The sequence below is a fragment of the Anabrus simplex genome, chromosome 1 (genome assembly GCF_040414725.1).
Source record: "Anabrus simplex isolate iqAnaSimp1 chromosome 1, ASM4041472v1, whole genome shotgun sequence".
Classification (NCBI taxonomy): domain Eukaryota; kingdom Metazoa; phylum Arthropoda; class Insecta; order Orthoptera; family Tettigoniidae; genus Anabrus; species Anabrus simplex.
Genome location: NC_090265.1, coordinates 158695330 through 158719026, shown reverse-complemented (window position 1 = coordinate 158719026; position 23697 = coordinate 158695330). Strand labels below are relative to the sequence as shown.

The 23697-nt window shown below is 47.6% G+C and overlaps 1 protein-coding gene and 28 non-coding genes across 30 annotated transcripts in view; all 29 read right to left on the bottom strand.

The window, feature by feature from the left end:
* LOC136863372 (uncharacterized) overlaps positions 1-23697 on the bottom strand; it is a 444827-nt gene that overhangs the window by 357588 nt on the left and 63542 nt on the right. The window lies entirely within an intron of this gene.
* TRNAL-CAG (transfer RNA leucine (anticodon CAG)) lies at positions 590-673 on the bottom strand. Its single transcript has one exon. It is a non-coding gene; the product is annotated as a tRNA-Leu (tRNA).
* Positions 1451-1534, bottom strand: TRNAL-CAG (transfer RNA leucine (anticodon CAG)). Its single transcript has one exon. It is a non-coding gene; the product is annotated as a tRNA-Leu (tRNA).
* Positions 2090-2180, bottom strand: TRNAL-CAG (transfer RNA leucine (anticodon CAG)). Its single transcript has one exon. It is a non-coding gene; the product is annotated as a tRNA-Leu (tRNA).
* On the bottom strand, positions 2317-2400 carry TRNAL-CAG (transfer RNA leucine (anticodon CAG)). The gene has a single exon. It is a non-coding gene; the product is annotated as a tRNA-Leu (tRNA).
* TRNAL-CAG (transfer RNA leucine (anticodon CAG)) lies at positions 2533-2616 on the bottom strand. The gene has a single exon. It is a non-coding gene; the product is annotated as a tRNA-Leu (tRNA).
* On the bottom strand, positions 4245-4328 carry TRNAI-GAU (transfer RNA leucine (anticodon CAG)). The gene has a single exon. It is a non-coding gene; the product is annotated as a tRNA-Ile (tRNA).
* TRNAL-CAG (transfer RNA leucine (anticodon CAG)) lies at positions 4668-4751 on the bottom strand. The gene has a single exon. It is a non-coding gene; the product is annotated as a tRNA-Leu (tRNA).
* Positions 5103-5186, bottom strand: TRNAL-CAG (transfer RNA leucine (anticodon CAG)). The gene has a single exon. It is a non-coding gene; the product is annotated as a tRNA-Leu (tRNA).
* TRNAL-CAG (transfer RNA leucine (anticodon CAG)) lies at positions 5964-6047 on the bottom strand. The gene has a single exon. It is a non-coding gene; the product is annotated as a tRNA-Leu (tRNA).
* Positions 7463-7553, bottom strand: TRNAL-CAG (transfer RNA leucine (anticodon CAG)). Its single transcript has one exon. It is a non-coding gene; the product is annotated as a tRNA-Leu (tRNA).
* On the bottom strand, positions 8537-8620 carry TRNAL-GAG (transfer RNA leucine (anticodon CAG)). Its single transcript has one exon. It is a non-coding gene; the product is annotated as a tRNA-Leu (tRNA).
* TRNAQ-CUG (transfer RNA leucine (anticodon CAG)) lies at positions 8961-9044 on the bottom strand. The gene has a single exon. It is a non-coding gene; the product is annotated as a tRNA-Gln (tRNA).
* TRNAL-CAG (transfer RNA leucine (anticodon CAG)) lies at positions 9395-9478 on the bottom strand. The gene has a single exon. It is a non-coding gene; the product is annotated as a tRNA-Leu (tRNA).
* On the bottom strand, positions 10256-10339 carry TRNAL-CAG (transfer RNA leucine (anticodon CAG)). Its single transcript has one exon. It is a non-coding gene; the product is annotated as a tRNA-Leu (tRNA).
* TRNAL-CAG (transfer RNA leucine (anticodon CAG)) lies at positions 10681-10764 on the bottom strand. The gene has a single exon. It is a non-coding gene; the product is annotated as a tRNA-Leu (tRNA).
* TRNAL-CAG (transfer RNA leucine (anticodon CAG)) lies at positions 11744-11834 on the bottom strand. The gene has a single exon. It is a non-coding gene; the product is annotated as a tRNA-Leu (tRNA).
* On the bottom strand, positions 12186-12269 carry TRNAL-CAG (transfer RNA leucine (anticodon CAG)). The gene has a single exon. It is a non-coding gene; the product is annotated as a tRNA-Leu (tRNA).
* TRNAL-CAG (transfer RNA leucine (anticodon CAG)) lies at positions 12622-12705 on the bottom strand. The gene has a single exon. It is a non-coding gene; the product is annotated as a tRNA-Leu (tRNA).
* TRNAL-CAG (transfer RNA leucine (anticodon CAG)) lies at positions 13688-13771 on the bottom strand. The gene has a single exon. It is a non-coding gene; the product is annotated as a tRNA-Leu (tRNA).
* Positions 14753-14836, bottom strand: TRNAL-CAG (transfer RNA leucine (anticodon CAG)). The gene has a single exon. It is a non-coding gene; the product is annotated as a tRNA-Leu (tRNA).
* On the bottom strand, positions 15399-15482 carry TRNAL-CAG (transfer RNA leucine (anticodon CAG)). The gene has a single exon. It is a non-coding gene; the product is annotated as a tRNA-Leu (tRNA).
* Positions 15825-15908, bottom strand: TRNAL-CAG (transfer RNA leucine (anticodon CAG)). The gene has a single exon. It is a non-coding gene; the product is annotated as a tRNA-Leu (tRNA).
* On the bottom strand, positions 16243-16326 carry TRNAL-CAG (transfer RNA leucine (anticodon CAG)). Its single transcript has one exon. It is a non-coding gene; the product is annotated as a tRNA-Leu (tRNA).
* Positions 16679-16762, bottom strand: TRNAL-CAG (transfer RNA leucine (anticodon CAG)). The gene has a single exon. It is a non-coding gene; the product is annotated as a tRNA-Leu (tRNA).
* Positions 17093-17176, bottom strand: TRNAL-CAG (transfer RNA leucine (anticodon CAG)). The gene has a single exon. It is a non-coding gene; the product is annotated as a tRNA-Leu (tRNA).
* On the bottom strand, positions 17314-17397 carry TRNAL-CAG (transfer RNA leucine (anticodon CAG)). Its single transcript has one exon. It is a non-coding gene; the product is annotated as a tRNA-Leu (tRNA).
* TRNAL-CAG (transfer RNA leucine (anticodon CAG)) lies at positions 17739-17822 on the bottom strand. Its single transcript has one exon. It is a non-coding gene; the product is annotated as a tRNA-Leu (tRNA).
* On the bottom strand, positions 18433-18516 carry TRNAL-CAG (transfer RNA leucine (anticodon CAG)). Its single transcript has one exon. It is a non-coding gene; the product is annotated as a tRNA-Leu (tRNA).

The following is a 23697-nucleotide window of genomic DNA, read 5'->3' as shown; positions in this document are numbered from 1 at the left end:
AGACCGCTCGGCCTTCCTGACTAGGGCAGTTGTTGCTTTCCACTTTCTCTAAGCAGACCCAACGACGTTTTCGGGTAATAAGCTAAAAGTCGAGTATTGGTGATGAATTCAGAGTGGAGTAATTGAGTTTCCGGTATCCAAGAAAAAAAGCTATGTCAGAAATGGAATTCGAACCCACGCCCACAGCAGTTGACTGCGACCTGAACGGAGCGCCTTAGACCGCTCAGCCAACCTGACACACGTTTCTGTCTCCCTCCACTTTCTCTAAGCAGCCCCTACGACTTGTTCGCGAAATAAGCTACAAGTCAAGTAGCCTACTGGTGATGAATTCAGCGTGTAGTAATTCAGTTTCCGGTATCCAAGAAAAATAGCCATGTCAGAAGTGGGATTGGAACGCACGGTCCAAATGTTGCCTGCGACCTGAAGGCAGGGTCTAAGACCGCACGGCCTTCCTGACTACGGCAGTTGTTGCTCTCCGCTTTCTCCAAGCAGACCCAACGACTTTTTCGCGTAATAAGCTACAAGTTCTTTATTGGTGATGAATTCAGAGTAGAGTAATTGAGTTTCCGGTATCCAAGAAAAAAAGCTATGTCAGAAGTGGGATTTGAACCCACGCCCACAGAAGTGGACTGCGACCTGAACGCAGCGCCTTAGACCGCTCGGCCATCCTGAAACAAGTTTCTGCTACTCTCCACTCTCTCTAAGCAGACCCTACGACTTGTTCGCGAAATAAGCTACAAGTCAAGTAGCCTCTTGGTGATGAATTCAGCGTGTAGTAATTCAGTTACCGGTGTCCAAGAAAAAAATCCATGTCAGAAGCGGGATTGGAACGCACGGTCACAGATGTGGTCTGCAACCTGAAGGCAGCGTCTAAGACCACTCGGCCTTCCTGACTAGGGCAGTTGTTGCTCTCCGCTTTCTCTAAGCAGACCCAACGACTTGTTCGCGTAATACGCTTCAAGTCAAGTATTGGTGATGAATTCAGAGTGGAGTAATTGAGTTTCCGGTATCCAAGAAAAAATCTATGTCAGAATTGGGATTCGAACCCACGCCCATAGAAGTGGACTGCGACCTAATCGCAGCGCCTTAGACGGCTCGGCCATCCTGACACAAGTTTCTGTGTCTCTCCACTTTCTCTAAGCATACCCTACGACTTTTTCGCGAAATAAGCTACAAGTCAAGTAGCCTACTGGTGATGAATTCAGCGTGTAGTAGTTCAGTTTCCGGTATCCAAGAAAAAAAGTGGGATTGGAACGCACGCTCACAGATGTGGTCTGCGACCTGAAGGCAGCGTCTAAGACCGCACGGCCTTCCTGACTACGGCAGTTGTTGCTCTCCGCTTTCTCCAAGCAGACCCAACGACTTTTTCGCGTAATAAGCTACAAGTTCTTAATTGGTGATGAATTCAGAGTGGAGTAATTGAGTTTCCGGTATCCAAGAAAAAAAGCTATGTCAGAAGTGGGATTTGAACCCACGCCCACAGAAGTGGACTGCGACCTGAACGCAGCGCCTTAGACCGCTCGGCCATCCTGACACAAGTTTCTGCTTCTCTCCACTTTCTCTAAGCAGACCCTACGACTTGTTCGCGAAATAAGCTACAAGTCAAGTAGCCTATTGGTGATGAATTCAGCGTGTAGTAATTCAGTTACCGGTGTCCAAGAAAAAAATCCATGTCAGAAGTGGGATTGGAACGCACGGTCACAGATGTGGTCTGCGACCTGAAGGCAGCGTCTAAGACCGCACGGCCTTCCTGACTACGGCAGTTGTTGCTCTCCGCTTTCTCCAAGCAGACCCAACGACTTGTTCGCGTAATACGCTACAAGTCAAGTATTGGTGATGAATTCAGAGTGGAGTAATTGAGTTTCCGCTATCCAACAAAAAAAGCTATGTCAGAAGTGGGATACGAATCCACGCCCACAGAAGTGGACTGCGACCTGAACGCAGCGCATTAGACTGCTCGGCCATACTGGCAAACGTTTCTGTTGCTCTCCACTTTCTCTAAGCAGACCCTACGACTTGTTCGCGAAATAACCTACAAGTCAAGTAGCCTACTGGTGATGAATTCAGCGTGTAGTAATTCAGTTTCCGGTATCCAAGAAAAGAAGTGGGATTCGAACCCACGCCCACAGAAGTGGACTGCGACCTGAACGCAGCGCCTTAGACCGCTCGGCCATCCTGACACAAGGTTCTGTTTCTCTGCACTTTCTCTAAGCAGACCCTACGACTTGTTCGTGAAATAAGCTACAAGTCATGTAAACTACTGGTGATGAATTCAGCGTGTAGTAATTCAGTTTCCGGTGTACAAGAAAAAAGTCATGTCAGAAGTGGGATTGGAACCCACGCCCACAGAAGTGGACTGCGACCTGAACGCAGCGCCTTAGACCGCTCGGCCATCCTGACACAAGGTTCTGTCTCTCTCCACTTTCTCTAAGCAGACCCAACGACTTTTTCGCGTAATAAGCTAAAAGTCGAGTATTGGTGATGAATTCAGAGTGGAGTAATTGAGTTTCCGGTATCCAAGAAAAAAAGCTATGTCAGAAATGGGATTCGAACCCACGCCCACAGAAGTGGACTGCGACCTGAACGCAGCGCCTTAGACCGCTCGGCCATCCTGACACAAGGTTCTGTCTCTCTCCACTTTCTCTAAGCCGACCCTACGACTTGTTAGCGAAATAAGCTACAAGTCAAGTAGCCTATTGGTGATGAATTCAGCGTGTAGTAATTCAGTTACCGGTGTCCAAGAAAAAAATCCATTTCAGAAGTGGGATTGGAACGCACGGTCACAGATGTTGTCTGCAACCTGAAGGCAGCGTCTAAGACCGCTCGGCCTTCCTGACTAGGACAGTTGTTGCTCTTCGCTTTCTCTAAGCAGACCCAACGACTTTTTCGCGTAATACGCAACAAGTCAAGTATTGGTGATGAATTCAGAGTGGAGTAATTGAGTTTCCGGTATCCAACAAAAAAAGCTATGTCAGAAGTGGGATACGAATCCACGCCCACAGCAGTGGACTGCGACCTGAACGCAGCGCCTTAGACTGCTCGGCCATCCTGACACACGTTTCAGTTTCTCTCCACTTTCTCTAAGCAGACCCTACGACTTTTTCGCGGAATAACCTACAAGTCAAGTAGCCTACTGGTGATGAATTCAGCGTGTAGTAATTCAGTTTCCGGTATCCAAGAAAAAAAGTGGGATTCGAACCCACGCCCACAGAAGTGGACTGCGACCTGAACGCAGCGCCTTAGACCGCTCGGCCATCCTGAGACAAGGTTCTGTTTCTCTCCACTTTCTCTAAGCAGACCCTACGACTTGTTCGAGAAATAAGCTACAAGTCAAGTAGCCTACTGGTGATGAATTCAGCGTGTAGTAATTCAGTTTCCGGTATCCAAGAAAAAAAGGGGGTTTCGAACCCACGCCAACAGAAGTGGACTGCGACCTGAACGCAGCGCCTTAGACCGCTCGGCCATCCTGACACAAGGTTATGTTTCTCTCCACTTTCTCTAAGCAGACCCTACGACTTGTTCGAGAAATAAGCTACAAGTCAAGTAGCCTACTGGTGATGAATTCAGCGTGTAGTAATTCAGTTTCCGGTGTCCAAGAAAAAAGTCATGTCAGAAGTGGGATTGGAACGCACGGTCCAAATGTTGCCTGCGACCTGAAGGCAGCGTCTAAGACCGCTCGGCCTTCCTGACTAGGGCAGTTGTTGCTCTCCGCTTTCTCTAGGCAGACCCAAAGACTTGTTCGCGTAATACGCCACAAGTCAAGTATTGGTGATGAATTCAGAGTGGAGTAATTGAGTTTCCGCTATCCAAGAAAAAAGCTATGTCAGAAGTGGGATTCGAAACCACGCCCACAGAAGTGACTGCGACCTGAACGCAGCGCCTTAGACGGCTCGGCCATCCTGACACACGGTTGCTTTTCTCTCCACTTTCTCTAAGCAGACCCTAAGACTTTTTCGCGAAATAAGCTACAAGTGAAGTAGCCTACTGGTGATGAATTCAGCGTGTAGTAATTCAGTTTCCGGTATCCAAGAAAAAAGTGGGATTGGAACGCACGCTCACAGATGTGGTCTGCGACCTGAAGGCAGCGTCTAAGACCGCTCGGCCTTCCTGACTACGGCAGTTGTTGCTCTCCGCTTTCTCCAAGCAGACCCAACTACTTTTTCGGGTAATAAGCTAAAAGTTCTTTATTGGTGATGAATTCAGAGTGGAGTAATTGAGTTTCCGGTATCCAAGAAAAAAACCTATGTCAGAAGTGGGATTCGAACCCACGCCCACAGAAGTGGACTGCGACATCAACGCAGCGCCTTAGACCGGTCGGCCATCCTGGCACAAGTTTCTGTTTCTCTCCACTTACTCTAAGCAGGCCCTACGACTTGTTCGCGAAATAAGCTACAAGTCAAGTAGCCTACTGGTTATGAATTCAGCGTGTAGTAATTCAGTTTCCGGTATCCAAGAAAAAAAGTGGGATTGGAGCGCACGCTCACAGATGTGGTCTGCGACCTGGGGCAGCGTCTAAGACCGCTCGGCCTTCTGACTACGGCAGTTGTTGCTCTCCGCTTTCTCCAAGCAGACCCTACGACTTTTTCGCGTACTAAGCTACAAGTCAAGTATTGGTGATGAATTCAGAGTGGAGTAATTGAGTTTCCGGTATCCAAGAAAAGAAGCTATGTCAGAAGTGGGATTCGAACCCACGCCCACAGAAGTGGACTGCGACCTGAACGCAGCGCATTAGACCGCTCGGCCATCCTGACACACGATTCTGTTTCTCTCCACTTTCTCTAAGCAGACCCTACGGCTTGTTCGCGAAATAAGCTACTAGTCAAGTAGCTTACTGGTGATGAATTCAGCGTGTAGTAATTCAGTTTCCGGTGTCCCAGAAAAAAGTCATGTCAGAAGTGGGATTGGAACGCACTGTCCAAATGTTGCCTGCGACCTGAAGGCAGCGTCTAACACCGCTCGGCCTTCCTGACTAAGGCAGTTGTTGCTCTCCGCTTTCTCTAAGCAGACCCAAAGACTTGTTCGCGTAATACGCTACACGTCAAGTATTGGTGATGAATTCAGAGTGGAGTAATTGAGTATCCGGTATCCAAGAAAAAAAGCTATGTCAGAAGTGGGATTCGAACCCACGCCCACAGAAGTGGGCTGCGGCCTGACCGCAGCGCCTTAGACCGCTCGGCCATCCTGACACACGGTACTGCTTCTCTCCACTTTCTCTAAGCAGACCCTACGACTTGTTCGCGAAATAAGCTACAAGTCAAGTAGCCTACTGGTGATGAATTCAGCGTGTAATAATTCAGTTTCCGGTATCCAAGAAAAAAAGTGGGATTGGAACGCACGCTCACAGATGTTGTCTGCGACCTGAAGGCAGCGTCTAAGACCGCTCGGCCTTCCTGACTAGGGCAGTTGTTGCTTTCCACTTTCTCTAAGCAGACCCAACGACGTTTTCGCGTAATAAGCTAAAAGTCGAGTATTGGTGATGAATTCAGAGTGGAGTAATTGAGTTTCCGGTATCCAAGAAAAAAAGCTATGTCAGAAGTGGAATTCGAACCCACGCCCACAGAAGTTGACTGCGACCTGAACGGAGCGCCTTCGACCGCTCGGCCAACCTGACACAAGTTTCTGTCTCTCTCCACTTTCTCTAAGCAGCCCCTACGACTTGATCGCGAAATAAGCTACAAGTCAAGTAGCCTACTGGTGATGAATTCAGCGTGTAGTAATTCAGTTTCCGGTATCCAAGAAAAATAGCCATGTCAGAAGTGGGATTGGAACGCACGGTCCAAATGTTGCCTGCGACCTGAAGGCAGGGTCTAAGACCGCACGGCCTTCCTGACTACGGCAGTTGTTGCTCTCCGCTTTCTCCAAGCAGACCCAACGACTTTTTCGCGTAATAAGCTACAAGTTCTTTATTGGTGATGAATTCAGAGTGGAGTAATTGAGTTTCCGGTATCCAAGAAAAAAAGCTATGTCAGAAGTGGGATTTGAACCCACGCCCACAGAAGTGGACTGCGACCTGAACGCAGCGCCTTAGACCGCTCGGCCATCCTGACACAAGTCTCTGCTTCTCTCCACTTTCTCTAAGCAGACCCTACGACTTGTTCGCGAAATAAGCTACAAGTCAAGTAGCCTCTTGGTGATGAATTCAGCGTGTAGTAATTCAGTTACCGGTGTCCAAGAAAAAAATCCATGTCAGAAGTGGGATTGGAACGCACGGTCACAGATGTGGTCTGCAACCTGAAGGCAGCGTCTAAGACCACTCGGCCTTCCTGACTAGGGCAGTTGTTGCACTACGCTTTCTCTAAGCAGACCCAACGACTTGTTCGCGTAATACGCTTCAAGTCAAGTATTGGTGATGAATTCAGAGTGGAGTAATTGAGTTTCCGGTATCCAAGAAAAAATCTATGTCAGAATTGGGATTCGAACCCACGCCCATAGAAGTGGACTGCGACCTAATCGCAGCGCCTTAGACGGCTCGGCCATCCTGACACACGTTTCTGTTTCTCTCCACTTTCTCTAAGCAGACCCTACGACTTTTTCGCGAAATAAGCTACAAGTCAAGTAGCCTACTGGTGATGAATTCAGCGTGTAGTAGTTCAGTTTCCGGTATCCAAAAAAAAAAGTGGGATTGGAACGCACGCTCACAGATGTGGTCTGCGACCTGAAGGCAGCGTCTAAGACCGCACGGCCTTCCTGACTACGGCAGTTGTTGCTCTCCGCTTTCTCCAAGCAGACCCAACGACTTGTTCGCGTAATACGCTACAAGTCAAGTATTGGTGATGAATTCAGAGTGGAGTAATTGAGTTTCCGCTATCCAACAAAAAAAGCTGTGTCAGAAGTGGGATACGAATCCACGCCCACAGAAGTGGACTGCGACCTGAACGCAGCGCATTAGACTGCTCGGCCATACTGACAAACGTTTCTGTTGCTCTCCACTTTCTCTAAGCAGACCCTACGACTTGTTCGCGAAATAAGCTACAAGTCAAGTAAACTACTGGTGATGAATTCAGCGTGTAGTAATTCAGTTTCCGGTGTCCAAGAAAAAAGTCATGTCAGAAGTGGGATTGGAATGCACGGTCCAAATGTTGCCTGCGACCTGAAGGCAGCGTCTAAGACCGCTCGGCCTTCCTGACTAGGGCAGTTGTTGCTCTCCGCTTTCTCTAAGCAGACCCAACGACTTTTTCGCGTAATAAGCTAAAAGTCGAGTATTGGTGATGAATTCAGAGTGGAGTATTTGAGTTTCCGGTATCCAAGAAAAAAAGCTATGTCAGAAGTGGAATTCGAACCCACGCCCACAGAAGTTGACTGCGACCTGAACGCAGCGCCTTAGACTGCTCGGCCATCCTGACACACGTTTCAGTTTCTGTCCACTTTCTCTAAGCAGACCCTACGACAAGTTTCGCGGAATAACCTACAAGTCAAGTAGCCTACTGGTGATGAATTCAGCGTGTAGTAATTCAGTTTCCGGTATCCAAGAAAAAAAGTGGGATTCGAACCCACGCCCACAGAAGTGGACTGCGGCCTGAACGCAGCGCCTTAGACCGCTCGGCCATCCTGACACAAGGTTCTGTTTCTCTCCACTTTCTCTAAGCAGACCCTACGACTTGTTCGAGAAATAAGCTACAAGTCAAGTAGCCTACTGGTGATGAATTCAGCGTGTAGTAATTCAGTTTCCGGTATCCAAGAAAAAAAGTGGGTTTCGAACCCACGCCAACAGAAGTGGACTGCGACCTGAACGCAGCGCCTTAGACCGCTCGGCCATCCTGACACAAGGTTCTGTTTCTCTCCACTTTCTCTAAGCAGACCCTACGACTTGTTCGAGAAATAAGCTACAAGTCAAGTAGCCTACTGGTGATGAATTCAGCGTGTAGTAATTCAGTTTCCGGTGTCCAAGAAAAAAGTCATGTCAGAAGTGGGATTGGAACGCACGGTCCAAATGTTGCCTGCGACCTGAAGGCAGCGTCTAAGACCGCTCGGCCTTCCTGACTAGGGCAGTTGTTGCTCTCCGCTTTCTCTAAGCAGACCCAAAGACTTGTTCGCGTAATACGCCACAAGTCAAGTATTGGTGATGAATTCAGAGTGGAGTAATTGAGTTTCCGCTATCCAAGAAAAAAGCTATGTCAGAAGTGGGATTCGAAACCACGCCCACAGAAGTGACTGCGACCTGAACGCAGCGCCTTAGACGGCTCGGCCATCCTGACACACGGTTGCTTTTCTCTCCACTTTCTCTAAGCAGACCCTAAGACTTTTTCGCGAAATAAGCTACAAGTCAAGTAGCCTACTGGTGATGAATTCAGCTTGTAGTAATTCAGTTTCCGGTATCCAAGAAAAAAAGTGGGATTGGAACGCACGCTCACAGATGTGGTCCGCGACCTGAAGGCAGCGTCTAAGACCGCTCGGCCTACCTGACTACGGCAGTTGTTGCTCTCCGCTTTCTCCAAGCAGACCCAACTACTTTTTCGGGTAATAAGCTAAAAGTTCTTTATTGGTGATGAATTCAGAGTGGAGTAATTGAGTTTCCGGTATCCAAGAAAAAAAGCTATGTCAGAAGTGGGATTCGAACCCACGCCCACAGAAGTGGACTGCGACCTCAACGCAGCGCCTTAGACCGGTCGGCCATCCTGGCACAAGTTTCTGTTTCTCTCCACTTACTCTAAGCAGGCCCTACGACTTGTTCGCGAAATAAGCTACAAGTCAAGTAGCCTACTGGTGATGAATTCAGCGTGTAGTAATTCAGTTTCCGGTATCCAAGAAAAAAAGTGGGATTGGAGCGCACACTCACAGATGTGGTCTGCGACCTGGAGGCAGCGTCTAAGACCGCTCGGCCTTCTGACTACGGCAGTTGTTGCTCTCCGCTTTCTCCAAGCAGACCCTACGACTTTTTCGCGTAATAAGCTACAAGTCAAGTATTGGTGATGAATTCAGAGTGGAGTAATTGAGTTTCCGATATCCAAGAAAAGAAGCTATGTCAGAAGTGGGATTCGAACCCACGCCCACACAAGTGGACTGCGACCAGAACGCAGCGCATTAGACCGCTCGGCCATCCTGACACACGATTCTGTTCCTCTCCACTTTCTCTAAGCAGACCCTACGGCTTGTTCGCGAAATAAGCTACAAGTCAAGTAGCTTACTGGTGATGAATTCAGCGTGTAGTAATTCAGTTTCCGGTGTCCAAGAAAAAAGTCATGTCAGAAGTGGGATTTGAACGCACGGTCCAAATGTTGCCTGCGACCTGAAGGCAGCGTCTAACACCGCTCGGCCTTCCTGACTAAGTCAGTTGTTGCTCTCCGCTTTCTCTAAGCAGACCCAAAGACTTGTTCGCGTAATACGCTACAAGTCAAGTATTGGTGATGAATTCAGAGTGGAGTAATTTGTTTCCGGTATCCAAGAAAAAAAGCTATGTCAGAAGTGGGATTGGAACCCACGCCCACAGATGTGGACTGCGACCTGAACGCAGCGCCTTAGACCGCTCGGCCATCCTGACACACGATACTGTTTCTCTCCACTTTCTCTAAGCAGACCCTACGACTTGTTCGCGAAATAAGCTACAAGTCAAGTAGCCTACTGGTGATGAATTCAGCGTGTAATAATTCAGTTTCCGGTATCCAAGAAAAAAAGTGGGATTGGAACGCACGCTCACAGATGTTGTCTGCGACCTGAAGGCAGCGTCTAAGACCGCTCGGCCTTCCTGACTAGGGCAGTTGTTGCTTTCCACTTTCTCTAAGCAGGCCCAACGACGTTTTCGGGTAATAAGCTAAAAGTCGAGTATTGGTGATGAATTCAGAGTGGAGTAATTGAGTTTCCGGTATCCAAGGAAAAAAGCTATGTCAGAAGTGGAATTCGAACCCACGCCCACAGAAGTTGACTGCGACATGAACGGAGCGCCTTAGACCGCTCGGCCAACCTGACACAAGTTTCTGTCTCTCTCCACTTTCTCTAAGCAGCCCCTACGACTTGTTCGCGAAATAAGCTACAAGTCAAGTAGCCTACTGGTGATGAATTCAGCGTGTAGTAATTCAGTTTCCGGTATCCAAGAAAAATAGCCATGTCAGAAGTGGGATTGGAACGCACGGTCCAAATGTTGCCTGCGACCTGAAGGCAGGGTCTAAGACCGCACGGCCTTCCTGACTACGGCAGTTGTTGCTCTCCGCTTTCTCTAAGCAGACCCAACGACTTTTTCGCGTAATAAGCTACAAGTTCTTTATTGGTGATGAATTCAGAGTGGAGTAATTGAGTTTCCGGTATCCAAGAAAAAAAGCTATGTCAGAAGTGGGATTTGAACCCACGCCCACAGAAGTGGACTGCGACCTGAACGCAGCGCCTTAGACCGCTCGGCCAACCTGACAAAAGTTTCTTTCTCTCTCCACTTTCTCTAAGCAGCCCCTACGACTTGTTCGCGAAATAAGCTACAAGTCAAGTAGCCTACTGGTGATGAATTCAGCGTGTAGTAGTTCAGTTTCCGGTATCCAAGAAAAAAAGTGGGATTGGAACGCACGCTCACAGATGTGGTCTGCGACCTGAAGGCAGCGTCTAAGACCGCACGGCCTTCCTGACTACGGCAGTTGTTGCTCTCCGCTTTCTCCAAGCAGACCCAACGACTTTTTCGCGTAATAAGCTACAAGTTCTTTATTGGTGATGAATTCAGAGTGGAGTAATTGAGTTTCCTGTATCCAAGAAAAGAAGCTATGTCAGAAGTGGGATTTGAACCCACACCCACAGAAGTGGACTGCGACCTGAACGCAGCGCCTTAGACCGCTCGGCCATCCTGACACAAGTTTCTGCTTCTCTCCACTTTCTCTAAGCAGACCCTAAGACTTGTTCGCGAAATAAGCTACAAGTCAAGTAGCCTATTGGTGATGAATTCAGCGTGTAGTAATTCAGTTACCGGTGTCCAAGAAAAAAATCCATGTCAGAAGTGGGATTGGAACGCACGTTCACAGATGTGGTCTGCAACCTGAAGGCAGCGTCTAAGACCACTCGGCCTTCCTGACTAGGGCAGTTGTTGCACTACGCTTTCTCTAAGCAGACCCAACGACTTGTTCGCGTAATACGCTTCAAGTCAAGTATTGGCGATGAATTCAGAGTGGAGTAATTGAGTTTCCGGTATCCAAGAAAAAATCTATGTCAGAATTGGGATTCGAACCCACGCCCATAGAAGTGGACTGCGACCTAATCGCAGCGCCTTAGACGGCTCGGCCATCCTGACACACGTTTCTGTTTCTCTCCACTTTCTCTAAGCAGACCCTACGACTTTTTCGCGAAATAAGCTACAAGTCAAGTAGCCTACTGGTGATGAATTCAGCGTGTAGTAGTTCAGTTTCCGGTATCCAAGAAAAAAAGTGGGATTGGATCGCACGCTCACAGATGTGGTCTGCGACCTGAAGGCAGCGTCTAAGACCGCACGGCCTTCCTGACTACGGCAGTTGTTGCTCTCCGCTTTCTCCAAGCAGACCCAACGACTTGTTCGCGTAATACGCTACAAGTCAAGTATTGGTGATGAATTCAGTGTGGAGTAATTGAGTTTCCGCTATCCAACAAAAAAAGCTATGTCAAAAGTGGGATACGAATCCACGCCCACAGAAGTGGACTGCGACCTGAACGCAGCGCATTAGACTGCTCGGCCATACTGACAAACGTTTCTGTTGCTCTCCACTTTCTCTAAGCAGACCCTACGACTTGTTCGCGAAATAACCTACAAGTCAAGTAGCCTACTGGTGATGAATTCAGCGTGTAGTAATTCAGTTTCCGGTATCCAAGGAAAGAAGTGGGATTCGAACCCACGCCCACAGAAGTGGACTGCGACCTGAACGCAGCGCCTTAGACCGCTCGGCCATCCTGACACAAGGTTCTGTTTCTCTCCACTTTCTCTAAGCAGACCCTACGACTTGTTCGTCAAATAAGCTACAAGTCAAGTAAACTACTGGTGATGAATTCAGCGTGTAGTAATTCAGTTTCCGGTGTCCAAGAAAAAAGTCATGTCAGAAGTGGGATTGGAATGCACGGTCCAAATGTTGCCTGCGACCTGAAGGCAGCGTCTAAGACCGCTCGGCCTTCCTGACTAGGGCAGTTGTTGCTCTCCGCTTTCTCTAAGCAGACCCAACGACTTTTTCGCGTAATAAGCTAAAAGTCGAGTATTGGTGATGAATTCAGAGTGGAGTATTTGAGTTTCCGGTATCCAAGAAAAAAAGCTATGTCAGAAGTGGGATTCGAACCCACGCCCACAGAAGTGGACTGCGACCTGAACGCAGCGCCTTAGACCGCTCGGCCATCCTGACACAAGGTTCTGTTTCTCTCCACTTTCTCTAAGCCGACCCTACGACTTGTTAGCGAAATAAGCTACAAGCCAAGTAGCCTATTGGTGATGAATTCAGCGTGTAGTAATTCAGTTACCGGTGTCCAAGAAAAAAATCCATGTCAGAAGTGGGATTGGAACGCACGGTCCAAATGTTGCCTGCGACCTGAAGGCAGCGTCTAAGACCGCTCGGCCTTCCTGACTAGGGCAGTTGTTGCTCTCCGCTTTCTCTAAGCAGACCCAACGACTTTTTCGCGTAATAAGCTAAAAGTCGAGTATTGGTGATGAATTCAGAGTGGAGTATTTGAGTTTCCGGTATCCAAGAAAAAAAGCTATGTCAGAAGTGGGATTCGAACCCACGCCCACAGAAGTGGACTGCGACCTGAACGCAGCGCCTTAGACCGCTCGGCCATCCTGACACAAGGTTCTGTTTCTCTCCACTTTCTCTAAGCAGACCCTACGACTTGTTCGAGAAATAAGCTTCAAGTCAAGTAGCCTACTGGTGATGAATTCAGCATGTAGTAATTCAGTTTCCGGTATCCAAGAAAAAAAGTGGGTTTCGAACCCACGCCAACAGAAGTGGACTGCGACCTGAACGCAGCGCCTTAGACCGCTCGGCCATCCTGACACAAGGTTCTGTTTCTCTCCACTTTCTCTAAGCAGACCATACGACTTGTTCGAGAAATAAGCTACAAGTCAAGTAGCCTACTGGTGATGAATTCAGCGTGTAGTAATTCAGTTTCCGGTGTCCAAGAAAAAAGTCATGTCAGAAGTGGGATTGGAACGCACGGTCCAAATGTTGCCTGCGACCTGAAGGCAGCGTCTAAGACCGCTCGGCCTTCCTGACTAGGGCAGTTGTTGCTCTCCGCTTTCTCTAAGCAGACCCAAAGACTTGTTCGCGTAATACGCCACAAGTCAAGTATTGGTGATGAATTCAGAGTGGAGTAATTGAGTTTCCGGTATCCAAGAAAAAAGCTATGTCAGAAGTGGGATTCGAAACCACGCCCACAGAAGTGCCTGCGACCTGAACGCAGCGCCTTAGACCGCTCTGCCATCCTGACGCACGATTCTGTTTCTCTCCACTTTCTCTAAGCAGACCCTACGACTTGTTCGCAAAATAAGCTACAAGTCATGTAGCCTACAGGTGATGAATTCAGCGTGTAGTAATTCAGTTTCCGGTATCCAAGAAAAAAGTGGGATTTGAACGCATGCTCACAGATGTGGTCTGCGACCTGAAGGCAGCGTCTAAGACCGCTCGGCCTTCCTGACTACAGCCGTTGTTGCTCTCCGTTTTCTCTAAGCAGACCCAACGTCTTGTTCGCGTAATACGCTACAAGTCAAGTATTGGTGATGAATTCAGAGTGGAGTAATTGAGTACCCGGTATCCAAGAAAAAAAGGTATGCCAGAAGTGGGAATCGAACCCACGCCCACAGAAGTGGACTGCGACCTGAACGCAGCGCCTTAGACCGCTCGGGCATCCTGACACACGTTTCTGTTTCTCTCCACTTTCTCTAAGCAGACCCTACGACTTTTTCGCGTAATAAGCTACAAGTTCTTTATTGGTGATGAATTCAGAGTGGAGTAATTGAGTTTCCGGTATCCAAGAAAAAAAGCTATGTCAGAAGTGGGATTCGAACCCACGCCCACAGAAGAGAACTTCGACTAGAACGCAGCGCCTTAGACTGGTCGGCCATCCTGACGCAAGTTTCTGTTTCTCTCCACTTTCTCTAAGCAGACCCTACGACTTGTTCGAGAAATAAGCCACAAGTCAAATAGCCTACTGGTGATGAATTCAGCGTGTAGTAATTCAGTTTCCGGTGTCCAAGAAAAAAGGCATGTCAGAAGTGGGATTGGAACGCACGGTCCAAATGTTGCCTGCGACCTGAAGGCAGCGTCTAAGACCGCTCGGCCTTCCTGACTAATGCAGTTGTTGCTCTCCGCTTTCTCTAAGCAGACCCAAAGACTTGTTCGCGTAATACGCTACAAGTCAAGTATTGGTGATGAATTCAGAGTGGAGTAATTGAGTTTCCGGTATCCAAGAAAAAAAGCTATGTCAGAAGTGGGATACGAAACCACGCCCACAGAAGTGGACTGCGACCTGAACGCAGCGCCTTAGACCGCTCGGCCATCCTCACACACGGTTCTGTTTCTCTCCACTTTCTCTAAGCAGACCCTACGACTTGTTCGCGAAATAAGCTACAAGTCAAGTAGCCTACAGGTGAGGAATTCAGCGTGTAGTAATTCAGTTTCCGGTATCCAAGAAAAAAAGTGGGATTGGAACGCACGCTCACAGATGTGGTCTGCAGCGTCTAAGACCGCTCGGCGTTCCTGACTAGGGCAGTTGTTGCTCTCCGCTTTCTCTAAGCGGACCCAACGACTTGTTCGCGTAATACGCTACAAGTCAAGTATTGGTGATGAATTCAGACTGGAGTAATTGAGTTTCCGGTATCAAAGAAAAAGAGCCATGTCAGAAGTAGGATTCGAACCCACGCCCACAAAGGTGGACTGCGACCTGAACGCAGCGCCTTAGACCGCTCGGCCATCCTGACACACGTTTCTGATCCTCTCCACTTTCTCTAAGCAGACCCGACGACTTGTTCGCGAAATAAGCTACAAGTCAAGTAGCTTACTGGTGCTGAATTCAGCGTGTAGTAATTCAGTTTCCGGTGTCCAAGAATAAAATCCATGTCAGAAGTGGGATTCGAACCCAACCCCACAGAAGTCGACTGCGACCTGAACGCAGCGCCTTAGACCGCTCGGCCAGCCTGACACACGATTCTGTTTCTCTCCACTTTCTCTAAGCAGACCCTACGACTTGTTCGCGAAATAAGCTACAAGTCAAGTAGCCTACTGGTGATGAATTCAGCGTGTAGTAATTCAGTTTCCGGTATCCAAGAAAAAAAGTGGGAATGGAACGCACGCTCACAGATGTGTTCTGCGACCTGAAGGCAGCGTCTATGACCGCTCGGCCTTCCTGACTACGGCAGTTGTTGCTCTCCGTTTTCTCTAAGCAGACTCAACGTCTTGTTCGCGTAATACGCTACAAGTCAAGTATTGGTGATGAATTCAGACTGGAGTAATTGAGTTCCCGGTATCCAAGAAAAAAAGATATGCCAGAAGTGGGATTCGAACCCACGCCCACAGAAGTGGACTGCGACCTGAACGCAGCGCCTTAGACCGCTCGGCCATCCTGACACACGTTTCTGTTTCTCTCCACTTTCTCTAAGCAGACCCTACAACTTGTTCGCGAAATAAGCTACAAGTCAAGTAGCCTACTGGTGATGAATTCAGCGTGCAGTAATTCAGTTTCCGGTATCCAAGAAAAAAAATTGGGATTGGAACGCACGCCCAGAGATGTGGTCTGAGACCTGAAGGCAGCGTCTAAGACCGCTCGGCCTTCCTGACTAGGGCAGTTATTGCTCTCCGCTTTCTCTAAGCAGACCCAACGACTTGTTCGCGTAATACGCTACAAGTCAAGTATTGGTGATGAATTCAGAGTGGAGTAATTGAGTTTCCGGTATCCAAGAAAGAAAGCTATGTCAGAAGTGGGATTCGAGCCCACGCCCACAGAAGTGGACTGCGACCTGAACGCAGCGCCTTAGACCGCTCGGCCATCCTGACAGACGATTCTGCTTCTCTCCACTTTCTCTAAGCAGACCCTACGACTTGTTCGCGAAATATGCTACAAGTCAAGTAGCCTACTGGTGATGAATTCAGCGTGTAGTAATTCAGTTTCCGGTATCCAAAAAAAAGGGTGATTGGAACGCACGCTCACAGATATGGACTGCGACCTGAAGGCAGCGTCTAAGACCGCTCGGCCTTCCTGACTAGGGTAGTTGTTGCTCTCCGCTTTCTCTAAGCAGACCCAAAGACTTTTTCGCGTAATAAGCTACAAGTATTGGTGATGAATTCAGAGTGGAGTAATTGAGTTTCCGGTATCCAAGAAAAACAGCTATGTCAGAAGTGGGATTCGAACCCACGCACACAGAAGTAAACTGCAACCTGAACGCAGCGCCTTAGACCGCTCGGCCATCCTGACACACGTTTCTGTTTCTCTCCACTTTCTCTGAGCAGACCCTACGACTTGTTCGCGAAATAAGCTACAAGTCAAGTAGCCTACTGGTGATGAATTCAGCGTGTAGTAATTCAGTTTCTAGTGTCCATGAAAAATAACCATGTCAGAAGTGGGATTGGAGCGCTCGGTCCAAATGTTGCCTGCAACCTGAAGGCAGGGTCTAAGACCGCTCGGCCTTCCTGACTAGGGCAGTTGTTGCTCTCCGATTTCTCTAAGCAGACCCAACGACTTGTTCGCGTAATACGCTACAAGTCAAGTATTGGTGATGAATTCAGAGTGGAGTAATTGAGTTTCCGGTATCCAAGAAAAAAAGCTATGTCAGAAGTGGGATTCGAACCCACGCCCACAGAAGTGGACTGCGACCTGAACGCAGCGCCTTAGACCGCTCGGCCATCCTGACACACGATTCTGTTTCTCTCCACTTTCTCTAAGCAGACCCTTCGACTTGTTCGCGAAATAAGCTACAAGTCAAGTAGCCTACAGGTGATGAATTCAGCGTGTAGTAATTCAGTTTCCGGTATCCAAGAAAAAAAGTGGGATTGGAACGCACGCTCACAGATGTGGTCTGCAGCGTCTACGACCGCTCGGCGTTCCTGACTAGGGCAGTTGTTGCTCTCCGCTTTCTCTAAGCAGACCCAACGACTTGTTCGCGTAATACGCTACAAGTCAAGTATTGGTGATGAATTCAGAGTGGAGTAATTGAGTTTCCGGTATCCGAGAAAAAGAGCCATGTCAGAAGTGGGATTCGAACCCACGCCCACAGAAGTGGACTGCGACCTGAACGCAGCGCCTTAGACCGCTCGGCCATCCTGACACACGTTTCTGATCTTCTCCACTTTCTCTAAGCCGACCCTACGACTTGTTCTCGAAATAAGCTACAAATCAAGTAGCCTACTGGTGATGAATTCAGCGTGTAGTAATTCAGTTTCCGGTGTCCAACAAAAAAAGCCATGTCAGAAGTGGGATTCGAACCCACGCCCACAGAAGTGGACTGCGACCTGAACGCAGCGCCTTAGACCGCTCTGCCAGCCTGACACACGTTTCTCTTTCTCTCCACTTTCTCTAAGCAGACCCTACGACTTGTTCGCGAAATAAGCTACAAGTCAAAAGGCCTACTGGTGATGAATTCAGCGTGTAGTAATTCAGTTTCCGGTATCCAAGAAAAAAAGTGGGATTGGAACGCACGCTCACAGATGTTGTCTGCGACCTGAAGGCAGCGTCTAAGACCGCTCGGCCTTCCTGACTAGGGCAGTTGTTGCTCTCCGCTTTCTCTAAGCAGACCCAACGACTTGTTCGCGTAATAAGCTACAAGTCAAGTATTGGTGATGAATTCAGAGTGGAGTAATTGAGTTTCCGGTATCCAAGAAGAAGAGCTATGTCAGAAGTGGGATTCGAACCCACGCCCACAGAATTGGACTGCGACCTGAACGCAGCGCCTTAGACCGCTCGGCCATCCTGACACACGTTTCTGTTTCTCTCCACTTTCTCTAAGCAGACCCTACGACTTGTTCGCGAAATAAGCTACAAGTCAAGTAGCCTACTGGTGATGAATTCAGCGTGTAGTAATTCAGTTTCCGGTATCCAAGAAAAAAAGTGGGATTGGAACGCACGGTCACAGATGTGGTCTGCGACCTGAAGGAATCGTCTAAGACCGCTCGGCCTTCCTGACTAGGGCAGTTGTTGCCCTCCGCTTTCTCTAAGCAGACCCAACGACTTGTTCGCGTAATACGCTACAAGTCAAGTATTGGTGATGAATTCAGAGTACCGGGCGAGTTGGCTGTGCGCGTAGAGGCGCGCGGCTGTGAGCTTGCATCCGGGAGATAGTAGGTTCGAATCCCACTATCGGCAGCCCTGAAATTGGTTTTCCGTGGTTTCCCATTTTCACACCAGGCAAATGCTGGGGCTGTACCTTAATTAAGGCCACGGCCGCTTCCTTCCAACTCCTAGGCCTTTCCTATCCCATCGTCGCCATAAGACCTATCTGTGTCGGCGCGACGTAAAGCCCCTAGCAAAAAAAAAGTGAATTCAGAGTGGAGTAATTGAGTTTCCGGTGTCCAAGAAAAAAAGCTATGTCAGAAGTGGGATTCGAACCCACGCCCACAGAAGTGGACTGCGACCTGAACGCAGCGCCTTAGCCCGCTCGGCCATCCTGACACATGTTTCTGTTTCTCTCCACTTTCTCTAAGCAGACCCTACGACTTGTTCGCGAAATAAGGTACAAGTCAAGTACTGGTGATGAATTCAGCGTGGAGTAATTCAGTTTCCGGTATCCAAGAAAAAAAAATCGATGTCAGAGGTGGGGTTCAAACCAACGCCCACAGTAGGAGACTGTGACATGAACGCAGCGCCTTTGACCGCCACATTGTGAAAAACACTACTGTTACATTTGCGGGTACAATATAATTAAACCATATTTTCTTTCTCTGTAGGATGGTAAATCTCTTTGGGCAATACCAGGTAGGGAGAATTGTAGCATGTTCGAATATTGCGTTTAATAACGTAGTTGGTGTTAACTGACGAACGTAGCATTTTATTAATCATCATCATCATCATCTGTTTACCCTCCAGGTTCGGCTTTTCCCTCGGACACAGCGAGGGATCCCACCTCTACCGCCTCAAGGGCAGTGTCCTGGAGCTTCAGACTCGTGGTCGTGGGATACAACTGGGGAGTATGACCAGTACCTCGCCCAGGCGGCCTCGCCTGCTATGCTGAACAGGGGCCTTGTGGAGGGATGGGTAAGATTGGAAGGGATAGGCAAGGAAGAGGGAAGGAAGCGGCCGTGGCCTTAAGTTGGGTACCATCCCGGCATTCGCCTGGAGGAGAAGTGGGAAACCACGGAAAACCACTTCGAGGATGGCTGAGGTGGGAATCGAACCCACCTCTACTCAGTTGACCTCCCGAGGCTGAGTGGACCCCGTTCCAGCCCTCGTACCACTTTTCAAATTTCGTGGCAGAGCCGGGAATCGAACCCGGACCTCCGGGGGTGGCAGCTAATCACGCTAACCACTACACCACAGAGGCGGACCAGCATTTTATTAATACGGTCTTATTTCGTATGCATATAATTCAATTACGATGTGGTCGTGTTCGATTCCCGGCTCTGCCACGAAAGTTTGAAAAGTGGTACGAGGGCTGGAACGGGGTCCACTCAGCCTCAGGAGGTCAACTGAGTAGAGGTGGGTTCGATTCCCACCTCAGCCATCCTCGAGGTGGTTTTCCGTGGTTTCCCACTTCTCCTCCAGGCGAATGCCGGGATGGTACCTAACTTAAGGCCACGCCCGCTTCCTTCCCTCTTCCTTGTCTGCCCCTTCCAATCTTCCCATCCCTCTACAAGGCCCCTGTTCAGCATAGCAGGTGAGGCCGCCTGGGCGAGGTATTGGTCATACTCCCCAGTTGTATCCCCCGACCAAGAGTCTGAAGCTCCAGCACACTGCCCTTGAGGCGGTAGAGGTGGGATCCCTCGCTAAGTCCGAGGAAAAACCGAACCTGGAGGGTAAACAGATGATGATGAAGAAGAAAAATCTGCAAGAACTCATTCGAAAAGGAAAGCGACGTCCATTACCTCCTCAGTTGAAATGGAAGGAAATTTTGTTATCAACCTAACCTAACTTAACCTTGTCTTGTAACGACTTTTGCACGGTTTGCATATCATTAGTCTTTGTGTAGTCTTATTGGCTTACGGCATATGTATGTAATCTGTTTCCTTGTGTGTATTATTACAGCGTGATTTCACTTCAGTCCTGCAAGCAATAGCAAATTTCAAGAAGGGAGCTGAATTATTTACACAAGGCAAACTCCGAAGAATGTGGCCTCTGTGGTGTAGTGGTTAGTGTGATTAGCTGCCACACCCGGAGGCCCGGGTTCGAATCCCGGCTCTGCCACAAAATTTCAAAAAGTGGTACGAGGACTGGAAAGGGGTCCGCTCACACTCGGGAGGTCAACTGAATAGAGGGGTTTTCGATTCCCTCCTCAGCCATCCTCGAAGTGATTTTCCGTTGTTTGCCACTTTTCCTCCAGGCATATACCGGACTGGTACCTAACTTAAGGCCACGGCCGTTTCCTTCGCTTTTCCTTGTATATCCCTTCCTATCTTGCCACCCCCCCCCCCACAAGGCCCCAGGCCGCCTGGGCGAGCTACCGGTCCTCCTTCCCAGTTGTATCCCCGACCCAAAATCTCCCGCTCCAGGACACTGCCCTTGAGCTGGTAGAGGTGAGATCCCTCTCTGAATCTGAGGGAACAACCAACCCTCGAGGGTAAGCGGATTAAGAAAGAAACCCCGACGAATATCAAAAAGGCAGAAATATATACAGTAGCATTAAACTGAGCGAGGATGGAAGAGAGTGTTTATTTCCTTAATTCCTCATTGAGCTAGAAAACGGAATTTATTATGAGTGTCTTGATTGATCATTTACTTGGGCAAGAGAACCATCATTATTGTTCCTTACACTGAAGTTAGTTTACCAGGCGAGTTGTCCGTGCGGTTAGCGGCGCGCAGCTGTGAGTTTGCATCCGGCAGCCCTGAAAATGGTTTTCCGTGGTTTCCCATTTTCACACCAGAAAAATGCTGGGGATGTACCTTAATTAAGGCCACGACGGCTTCCTTCCCGTTCCTAAACCTTTCCTATCCAATCGTTGCCATAAGACCCATCTGGGTCGGTGCGACGTAATTTTCTTTTTAAAGACGTTAGTTTCTTGATTGTTATGTCTCGTGATTTCAATATGTAACTAGTCAAGTTGGTAGCAGTGTTGGGCCATAAATACAATAGAGTGGCGATATTTGCTTTTTAGTGTAGAGCATTACGTTTCGAGTACTTATACATGAGGCACACTCATTAACAGTCTGCCGCAAAGTGCAGTACAAAAAGGTATTGTGCATATTGCCTCTGTTATGGGTGAGATATTTCTTATTTTCTTTCTTTGTATTTTTTTACGTCACACCGACAAGGACAAGTTTTATGGTGATGATGGGATAGCCTTAGGAATTCGATGGAAGGTATAACCACAGCATTTGACTGGTGTGAAAATGGTAAACCACGGAAATTCGTCTCCAGCGCTGCTGACTGAGGGTTTCCGAACTCACTGTCTCCCAAATGTAAGGCAACAGCTACGTGACACGAATTTACCTTATTCAATCATCTTAGGTTTCTTTGCTACCGACGTCACCTTACTTTTGGAAATGCTAATTTCGTATCATACTCACTACACTCCTTTTCAAGCACCAAGATATTTGACTCCGGAGCCAACTCACTTAGTGTTATTTGTGTTACTGGGGACAGTTGCTCTAACGTCATCAGATGCAGGCCTGTATGCGCAATTGCTGACTTTGCAACATCCAGTTGAAATACAATAAACGGTATTCAATAGTGTGCCATTTCACCGTTCTATAATTGCATCAGTAGGAACAAAAATGGCGCTCCAACCATTAAAAGGTCAATGTGAAAGCAACTAACATCGGTACGAGCCGAAATGATAATCCTTTCAACCGATAGTCACCGAAAGAACCATTCTTAGAAGGCTGTGAGAAAAGAATGACAGAAGCGGATTATTTAAACTAATTATTAAAAAAAGAGACTTCCATTAGAACACTGGACACATTTCAGCACTACGCCAAGTAAGACGGAATCGAGTAAAGAAACAAGCCAGCTTATCTGATTTCAAGATCAACTATAGACGGAGAATAAAATCCGCGGCAGCCCGCTCAACGTCACTGCAAAGATTGAAATATCTGCGCGAAATTTAAGACCAGCAAAAAGGAATCTTCAAGTCTGGTACAACTAATACGTCACGGCTGGACTTGGAAGCTTTATATTTGTCCGATACTGCACATCATAGAGAGCAGAATCCAACCAGCTGTCAAGTGCATTTCTAAGAAGCACGGAAAAATTACATTCGTTCAGCAAGCGAGAGAGTTTACAAATAGTGGCACAGTTAGAACTGTTATAGCGAAACTAGACGGCCCAGAGCATATTTATTCTATTATCATTGGCAGTACGAAACGAAGATAAATTGCAGCATGTCAACATTAACTAATACATTGTATTATTCTGTTCCTGACGTACCAGAGACCACTATGATGTTCTAAAAGACCAAGGCAGAGACTACTCCGACTATGGTGGCGCTTTACGAGGTTGATGACCCAGGAGGATCGGAAATCAGCTGAGAAGACGAGATGGACCCGATTACCTAAAGCAGAACCATGGAGCGAGGCCTACCATTCCCGATGACCAACAGCGAGATGGCAAACAGGGCCCAATAAGCAAAGTTAAGTCCCCTATGAGTCGTTTTTCGTAAGTAGAAACCTTTATTTTTTGGCTATGTGTGATATGATTTGTGACATTGTGCGTGCGTATATAATATTGAAGTGTAATTACATAGAAGTAGGTATTCACCTGAAGTTACTGTTAATCCCATATATAGGCGTAAAATACCAGTGAAAGCCGTTCGCAAATTTATCAATGTGGTGTGAGAGAAAGTAATAGATATTTTTAATCGTTATCAGTGAAGTGCTAGAGTATAATATAAATGTCAATATACATGTGTGATGGCCTTATCGAAATAACAAGCTTGGAGATCGTATTTAGGGAATGTTTACGACGAAGTATAGTAGTACAGCTTAGTATTGTGATACACTTTTCTTTGATACTATGACGGTAAGGATAATGTTTTTATATGTGTAGGTTATGGCACATATGCAGCGTATTTAATGAGATGGGTGCTTGAGATGCACTAATATGAATATTACGTGGTATTTTGATGTGATAAATGGTGAATGAAGTAATAATATAAGCCTATGTTAAGTTGTGATGGTGATATTTATTTTTATTTGAAAGGTTGGTCATAGTAGTCTTCTGAGAGATGATAGTATGTGTAAATTGCGCATGCTAGATAGATAGATAGATAGATATGATTTATTTTAACTGGCAAAGTTAGGGACACGTGTCCCTGTCTTACACTTAACCAGTGAAATACATAATTAACATAAAAATATATAACATACTATACCATATGATCAGTGTAACCTTTCCCGATGCCTCTATCTTATGTTGTTGCGCCACGTTGGGCGACCAATTTTATATATGCCTTACTTTTGAGTTGCGACCTTTACCAGCATATCTGTCTTACGTTTTTGAAATATTACCTGTGCATACACATATGTAAATATTACTCCGGTCTCTTAATTCTAAGTATCGGGTCGCAAGTCACACAAAGATTCCAAACTGGAATTGTATTCACGAGCATAAGTTCTAACATATGGCATATAATCATTTCTCAGGGTAAAACTCACTTCGTTGTTCCTAAATGCATTAAATAAATCGCGGATTCCGTTGAAGAG